Genomic DNA, 9404 nt, shown 5'->3' with positions numbered 1-9404 from the left:
ATCTGGTTTCTTTGGTGGAGATTTTCTCTGGGTGTGTGCAGATGTCTGTGCATTCATTTGAGCATGCGTGGAGTCCTGAGGATGGCTGGTTGGGTGGACCTCTGCGCATGATCAGAACTGTGTGCAAGCATTTCCATGTTTGGATTTCTTGAAATCTGGTTTCTTTGGTGGAGATTTTCTCTGGGTGTGTGCAGATGTATGTGCATTCATGTGAGCATGCGTCGAGTCCTGAGGATGGCTGGTCGGGTGGACCTCTGCGCATAATCACATGTGTGGGCAACCATTTCCATGTTTGGATTTCTTGGAATTTTGTTTCGTTAGAGGAGATTTTCTCTGGATATGTGCAGATGTATGTGCATTCATGTGAGCATGCGTTGAGTCCTGGGGATTGGTGGTTGGGTGGACCTCTGCGCATGATCACGAGTGTGTGCAAACATTTTCATGTTTGGATTTCTTGAAATCTGGTTTCTTTGGTGGAGATTTTCTCTGGGTGTGTGCAGATGTATGTGCATTCATGTGAGAATGCGTCGAGTCCTGAGGATGGCTGGTCGGGTGGACCTCTGCGCATAATCACAAGTGTGGGGAACCATTTGCATGTTTGGATTTCTTGGAATTTGGTTTTGTTAGAGGAGATTTTCTCTGGATATGTGCAGATGTATGTGCATACATGTGAGCATGCGTGGAGTCCTGAGGATGGCTGGTCGGGTGGACCTCTGCGCATAATCACAACTGTGTGCAAACATTTCCATGTTTGGATTTCTTGAAATCTGGTTTCTTTGGTGGAGATTTTCTCTGGATGTGTGCAGATGTATGTGCATTCATGTGAGCATGCGTGGAGTCCTGAGGATGGCTGGTTGGGTGGACCTCTGCGCATAATCACAACTGTGTGCAACCATTTCCATGTTTGGATTTCTTGGAATTTGGTTTGTTTGGTGGAGATTTTCTCTGGATGTGTGCAGACGTATGTGCATTCATGTGATCATGCGTGGAGTCCTGAGGATGGCTGGTTGGGTGGACCTCTGCGCATAATCACATGTGTGTGCAAACATTTCCATGTTTGGATTTTTTGGAATTTTTTTTCATTAGAAGAGATTTTCTCTGGATGTGTGCAGATGTATGTGCATTCATGTGAGCATGCGTGGAGTCCTGAGGATGGCTGGTTGGGTGGACCTCTGCGCATAATCACAACTGTGTGCAACCATTTCCAATGTTTGGATTTCTTGGAATTTGTTTTCTTTGGTGGAGATTTTCTCTGGATATGTGCAGATGAATGTGCATTCATTTGAGCATGCGTGGAGTCCTGAGGATGGCTGGTCGGGTGGACCTCTGCACATAATCACATGTGTGGGCAACCATTTCCATCTTTGGATTTCTTGGAATTTGGTTTCGTTAGAGGAGATTTTCTCTGGATATGTGCAGATGAATGTGCATTCATGTGAGCATGCGTGGAGTCCTGAGGATGGCTGGTTGGGTGGACCTCTGCGCATAATCACATGTGTGGGCAACCATTTCCATGTTTGGATTTCTTGAAATCTGGTTTCTTTGGTGCAGTTTTTCTCTGGATGTGTGCAGATGTATGTGCATTCATGTGAGCATGCGTGGAGTCCTGAGGATGGCTGGTTGGGTGGACCTCTGCGCATAATCACAACTCTGTGCAACCTTTTCCAATGTTTGGATTTCTTGGAATTTGTTTTCTTTGGTGGAGATTTTCTCTGGATATGTGCAGATGAATGTGCATTCATTTGAGCATGCGTGGAGTCCTGAGGATGGCTGGTCGGGTGGACCTCTGCCCATCATCACATGTGTGGGCAACCATTTCCATGTTTGGATTTCTTGGAATTTGGTTTCGTTAGAGGAGATTTTCTCTGGATATGTGCAGATGTATGTGCATACATGTGAGCATGCGTGGAGTCCTGAGGATGGCTGGTCGGGTGGTCCTCTGCGCCTAATCACATGTGTGGGCAACCATTTCCATGTTTGGATTTCTTGGAATTTGGTTTCGTTAGAGGAGATTTTCTCTGGATATGTGCAGATGTATGTGCATTCATGTGAGTATGCGTGGAGTCCTGAGGATGGCTGGTCGGGTGGACCTCTGCGCATAATCACATGTGTGGGGAACCATTTCCATGTTTGGATTTTTTGGAATTTGGTTTCGTTAGAGGAGATTTTCCCTGGATATGTGCAGATGTATGTGAATTCATGTGAGCATGCGTGGAGTCCTGAGGATGGCTTGTCCGGTGGACCTCTGCGCATGATCACAAGTGTGTGCAAACATTTCCATGTTTGGATTTCTTGAAATCTGGTTTCTTTGGTGCAGTTTTTCTCTGGATGTGTGCAGATGTATGTGCATTCATATGAGCATGCGTGGAGTCCTGGGGATGGCTGGTTGGGTGGACCTCTGCGCATCATCACATGTGTGTGCAAACATTTCCACTTTTGGATTTTTTGGAATTTGGTTTCATTAGAGGAGATTTTCTCTGGGTGTGTGCAGATGTATGTGCATTCATGTGAGCATGCGTGGAGTCCTGAGGATGGCTGGTTGGGTGGACCTCTGCGCATAATCACATGTGTGTCCAAACATTTCCACTTTTGGATTTTTTGGAATTTGGTTTCATTAGAGGAGATTTTCCCTGGATATGTGCAGATGTATGTGAATTCATGTGAGCATGCGTGGAGTCCTGAGGATGGCTTGTCCGGTGGACGTTTGCGCATGATCACAAGTGTGTGCAAACATTTCCACGTTTGGATTTCTTGAAATCTGGTTTCTTTGGTGCAGTTTTTCTCTGGATGTGTGCAGATGTATGTGCATTCATATGAGCATGCGTGGAGTCCTGGGGATGGCTGGTTGGGTGGACCTCTGCGCATCATCACATGTGTGTGCAAACATTTCCACTTTTGGATTTTTTGGAATTTGGTTTCATTAGAGGAGATTTTCTCTGGGTGTGTGCAGATGTATGTGCATTCATGTGAGCATGCGTGGAGTCCTGAGGATGGCTGGTTGGGTGGACCTCTGCGCATAATCACATGTGTGTCCAAACATTTCCACTTTTGGATTTTTTGGAATTTGGTTTCATTAGAGGAGATTTTCCCTGGATATGTGCAGATGTATGTGAATTCATGTGAGCATGCGTGGAGTCCTGAGGATGGCTTGTCCGGTGGACCTCTGCGCATGATCACAAGTGTGTGCAAACATTTCCACGTTTGGATTTCTTGAAATCTGGTTTCTTTGGTGCAGTTTTTCTCTGGATGTGTGCAGATGTATGTGCATTCATAAAAGCATGCGTGGAGTCCTGGGGATGGCTGGTTGGGTGGACCTCTGCGCATCATTCAATGTGTGTGCAAACATTTCCACTTTTGGATTTTTTGGAATTTCGTTTCATTAGAGGAGATTTTCTCTGGCTGTGTGCAGATGTATGTGCATTCATGTGAGCATGCGTGGAGTCCTGAGGATGGCTGGTTGGGTGGACCTCTGCGCATAATCACATGTGTGTCCAAACATTTCCACTTTTGGATTTTTTGGAATTTGGTTTCATTAGAGGAGATTTTCTCTGGGTGTGTGCAGATGTATGTGCATTCATTTGAGCATGCGTGGAGTCCTGAGGATGGCTGGTCGGGTGGACCTCTGCGCATAATCACATGTGTGGGCAACCATTTCCATGTTTGGATTTCTTGGAATTTGGTTTCGTTAGAGGAGATTTTCTCTGGATATGTGCAGATGTATGTGCATTCATGTGAGCATGCGTGGAGTCCTGAGGATGGCTGGTTGGGTGGACCTCTGCGCATAATCACAACTGTGTGCAAACATTTCCACGTTTGGATTTTTTGGAATTTGGTTTCATTAGAGGAGATTTTGTCTGGGTGTGTGCAGATGTCTGTGCATTCATTTGAGCATGCGTGGAGTCCTGAGGATGGCTGGTCAGGTGGACCTCTGCGCATGATCACAAGTGTGTGCAAACATTTTCATGTTTGGATTTCTTGAAATCTGGTTTCTTTGGTGCAGTTTTTCTCTGGATGTGTGCAGATGTCTGTGCATTCATGTGAGCATGCGTGGAGTCCTGAGGATGGCTGGTCGGGTGGAGCTCTGCGCATAATCACATGTGTGGGCAACCATTTCCATGTTTGGATTTCTTGGAATTTGGTTTCGTCAGAGGAGATTTTCTCTGGATATGTGCAGATGTATGTGCATTCATGTGAGCATGCGTGGAGTCCTGAGGATGGCTGGTCGGGTGGACCTCTGCGCATAATCACATGTGTGTGCAAACATTTCCACGTTTGGATTTTTTGGAATTTGGTTTCTTTGGTGCAGTTTTTCTCTGGATGTGTGCAGATGTATGTGCATTCATATGAGCATGCGTGGAGTCCTGGGGATGGCTGGTTGGGTGGACATCTGCGCATAATCACATGTGTGTGCAAACATTTCCACTTTTGGATTTTTTGGAATTTCGTTTCATTAGAGGAGATTTTCTCTGGGTGTGTGCAGATGTATGTGCATTCATGTGAGCATGCGTGGAGTCCTGAGAATGGCTGGTTGGGTGGACCTCTGCGCATAATCACATGTGTGTGCAAACATTTCCACTTTTGGATTTTTTGGAATTTGGTTTCATTAGAGGAGATTTTCTCTGGGTGTGTGCAGATGTATGTGCATTCATTTGAGCATGCGTGGAGTCCTGAGGATGGCTGGTCGGGTGGACCTCTGCGCATAATCACATGTGTGGGCAACCATTTCCATGTTTGGATTTCTTGGAATTTGGTTTCGTTAGAGGAGATTTTCTCTGGATATGTGCAGATGTATGTGCATTCATGTGAGCATGCGTGGAGTCCTGAGAATGGCTGGTTGGGTGGACCTCTGCGCATAATCACATGTGTGGGCAACCATTTCCATGTTTGGATTTCTTGGAATTTGGTTTCGTTAGAGGAGATTTTCTCTGGATATGTGCAGATGTATTTGCATACATTTGAGCATGCGTGGAGTCCTGAGGATGGCTGGTCAGGTGGACCTCTGCGCATGATCACAAGTGTGTGCAAACATTTCCACGTTTGGATTTCTTGAAATCTGGTTTCTTTGGTGCAGTTTTTCTCTGGATGTGTGCATATGTCTGTGCATTCATGTGAGAATGCATGGAGTCCTGAGGAAGGCTGGTCGGGTGGACCTCTGCGCATAATCACATGTGTGGGTAACCATTTCCATGCTTGAATTTCTTGGAATTTGGTTTCGTCAGAGGAGATTTTCTCTGGATATGTGCAGATGTATGTGCATTCATGTGAGCATGCGTGGAGTCCTGGGGATTGGTGGTTGGGTGGACCTCTGCGCATGATCACAATTGTGTGCAAACATTTTCATGTTTGGATTTCTTGAAATCTGGTTTCTTTGGTGGAGATTTTCTCTGGATGTGTGCAGATGTATGTGCATTCATGTGAGCATGCGTGGAGTCCTGAGGATGGCTGGTTGGGTGGACCTCTGCGCATAATCACAACTGTGTGCAAACATTTCCACTTTTGGATTTTTTGGAATTTGGTTTCATTAGAGGAGATTTTCTCTGTATATGTGCAGATGTATGTGCATTCATTTGAGCATGCGTGGAGTCCTGAGGATGGCTGGTCGGGTGGACCTCTGCGCATAATCACATGTGTGGTGAACCTTTTCCATGTTTGAATTTCTTGGAATTTGGTTTCTTTGGTGGAGTTTTTCTGTGGATGTGTGCAGATGTCTGTGCGTTTATGTGAGCATGCGTGGAGTCCTGAGGATGGCTGGTCGGGTGGACCTCTGCACATAATCACATGTGTGGGCAACCATTTCCATGTTTGGATTTCTTGGAATTTGGTTTCGTTAGAGGAGATTTTCTCTGGATATGTGCAGATGTATGTGCATTCATGTGAGCACGCATGGAGTCCTGAGGATGGCTGGTTGGGTGGACCTCTGCGCATGATCACAAGTGTGTGCAAACATTTTCATGTTTGGATTTCTTGAAATCTGGTTTCTTTGGTGGAGTTTTTCTCTGGATGTGTGCAGATGTCTGTGCGTTTATGTGAGCATGCGTGGAGTCCTGAGGATGTCTGGTCGGGTGGACCTCTGCACATAATCACATGTGTGGGCAACCATTTCCATGTTTGGATTTCTTGGAATTTGGTTTCGTTAGAGGAGATTTTCTCTGGATGTGTGCATATGTATGTGCATTCATGTGAGCACGCATGGAGTCCTGAGGATGGCTGGTCGGGTGGACCTCTGCGCATAATCACATGTGTGGGCAACCATTTCCATGTTTGAATTTCTTGGAATTTGGTTTCTTTGGTGGAGTTTTTCTGTGGATGTGTGCAGATGTCTGTGCGTTTATGTGAGCATGCGTGGAGTCCTGAGGATGGCTGGTCGGGTGGACCTCTGCACATAATCACATGTGTGGGCAACCATTTCCATGTTTGGATTTCTTGGAATTTGGTTTCGTTAGAGGAGATTTTCTCTGGATATGTGCAGATGTATGTGCATTCATGTGAGCACGCATGGAGTCCTGAGGATGGCTGGTTGGGTGGACCTCTGCGCATGATCACAAGTGTGTGCAAACATTTTCATGTTTGGATTTCTTGAAATCTGGTTTCTTTGGTGGAGTTTTTCTCTGGATGTGTGCAGATGTCTGTGCGTTTATGTGAGCATGCGTGGAGTCCTGAGGATGGCTGGTCGGGTGGACCTCTGCACATAATCACATGTGTGGGCAACCATTTCCATGTTTGGATTTCTTGGAATTTGGTTTCGTTAGAGGAGATTTTCTCTGGATGTGTGCATATGTATGTGCATTCATGTGAGCACGCATGGAGTCCTGAGGATGGCTGGTCGGGTGGACCTCTGCGCATAATCACATGTGTGGGCAACCATTTCCATGTTTGGATTTCTTGGAATTTGGTTTCGTTAGAGGAGATTTTCCCTGGACATGTGCAGATGTCTGTGCATTCATGTGAGCATGCGTGGAGTCCTGAGGATGGCTGGTCGGGTGGACCTCTGTGCATTATCAGAACTGTGTGCAAACATTTTCATGTTTGGATTTTTTGGAATTTGGTTTCGTTAGAGGACATTTTCTCTGGATATGTGCAGATGTCTGTGCATACATGTGAGCATGCGTGGAGTCCTGAGGATGGCTGGTCGGGTGGACCTCTGCGCATTATCAGAATTGTGTGCAAACATTTTCATGTTTGGATTTCTTGAAATCTGGTTTCTTTGGTGGAGTTTTTCTCTGGATGTGTGCAGACGTCTGTGCATTCATGTGAGCATGCGTGGAGTCCTGAGGATGGCTGGTCAGTTGGACCTCTGCGCATAATCACATGTGTGGGCAACCATTTCCATGTTTGGATTTCTTGGAATTTGGTTGCGTTAGAGGAGATTTTCTCTGGATATGTGCAGATGTATGTGCATACATGTGAGCATGCGTGGAGTCCTGAGGATGGCTGGTCGGGTGGACCTCTGTGCATAATCACAACTGTGTGCAAACATTTCCACATTTGGATTTTTTGGAATTTGGTTTCATTAGAGGAGATTTTGTCTGGGTGTGTGCAGATGTATGTGCATTCATTTGAGCATGCGTGGAGTCCTGAGGATGGCTGGTCGGGTGGACCTCTGCGCATGATCACAACTGTGTGCAAACATTTCCACATTTGGATTTCTTGAAATCTGGTTTCGTTAGAGGAGATTTTCTCTGGGTGTGTGCAGATGTATGTGCATTCATGTGAGCATGCGTGGAGTCCTGAGGATGGCTGGTCGGGTGGACCTCTGCGCTTAATGACATGTGTGGGCAACCATTTCCATGTTTGGATATCTTGGAATTTGGTTTCGTTAGAGGAGATTTTCTCTGGATATGTGCAGATGTATGTGCATACATTTGAGCATGCGTGGAGTCCTGAGGATTGGTGGTCGGGTGGACCTCTGCGCCTAATCACATGTGTGGGCAACCATTTCCATGTTTGGATTTCTTGGAATTTGGTTTCGTTAGAGGAGATTTTCTCTGGATATGTGCAGATGTATGTGCATTCATGTGAGGATGCGTGGAGTCCTGAGGATTGGTGGTCGGGTGGACCTCTGCGCATGATCACAACTGTGTGCAAACATTTTCATGTATTGGATTTCTTGAAGTCTGGTTTCGTTAGAGGAGATTTTCTCTGGGTGTGTGCAGATGTCTGTGCATTCATTTGAGCATGCGTGGAGTCCTGAGGATGGCTGGTTGGGTGGATCTCTGCGCATGATCAGAACTGTGTGCAAGCATTTCCATGTTTGGATTTCTTGAAATCTGGTTTCTTTGGTGGAGATTTTCTCTGGGTGTGTGCAGATGTATGTGCATTCATGTGAGCATGCGTCGAGTCCTGAGGATGGCTGGTCGGGTGGACCTCTGCGCATAATCACATGTGTGGGCAACCATTTCCATGTTTGGATTTCTTGGAATTTTGTTTCGTTAGAGGAGATTTTCTCTGGATATGTGCAGATGTATGTGCATTCATGTGAGCATGCGTTGAGTCCTGGGGATTGGTGGTTCGGTGGACCTCTGCGCATGATCACGAGTGTGTGCAAACATTTTCATGTTTGGATTTCTTGAAATCTGGTTTCTTTGGTGGAGATTTTCTCTGGGTGTGTGCAGATGTATGTGCATTCATGTGAGCATGCGTCGAGTCCTGAGGATGGCTGGTCGGGTGGACCTCTGCGCATAATCACAAGTGTGGGGAACCATTTGCATGTTTGGATTTCTTGGAATTTGGTTTTGTTAGAGGAGATTTTCTCTGGATATGTGCAGATGTATGTGCATACATGTGAGCATGCGTGGAGTCCTGAGGATGGCTGGTCGGGTGGACCTCTGCGCATAATCACAACTGTGTGCAAACATTTCCATGTTTGGATTTCTTGAAATCTGGTTTCTTTGGTGGAGATTTTCTCTGGATGTGTGCAGATGTATGTGCATTCATGTGAGCATGCGTGGAGTCCTGAGGATGGCTGGTTGGGTGGACCTCTGCGCATAATCACAACTGTGTGCAACCATTTCCATGTTTGGATTTCTTGGAATTTGGTTTGTTTGGTGGAGATTTTCTCTGGATGTGTGCAGACGTATGTGCATTCATGTGATCATGCGTGGAGTCCTGAGGATGGCTGGTTGGGTGGACCTCTGCGCATAATCACATGTGTGTGCAAACATTTCCATGTTTGGATTTTTTGGAATTTTTTTTCATTAGAAGAGATTTTCTCTGGATGTGTGCAGATGTATGTGCATTCATGTGAGCATGCGTGGAGTCCTGAGGGTGGCTGGTTGGGTGGACCTCTGCGCATAATCACAACTGTGTGCAACCATTTCCAATGTTTGGATTTCTTGGAATTTGTTTTCTTTGGTGGAGATTTTCTCTGGATATGTGCAGATGAATGTGCATTCATTTGAGCATGC

Source organism: Pelmatolapia mariae, linkage group LG17 (assembly GCF_036321145.2).
Source record: "Pelmatolapia mariae isolate MD_Pm_ZW linkage group LG17, Pm_UMD_F_2, whole genome shotgun sequence".
Taxonomy (NCBI): domain Eukaryota; kingdom Metazoa; phylum Chordata; class Actinopteri; order Cichliformes; family Cichlidae; genus Pelmatolapia; species Pelmatolapia mariae.
This window is presented reverse-complemented; position numbering follows the sequence as displayed.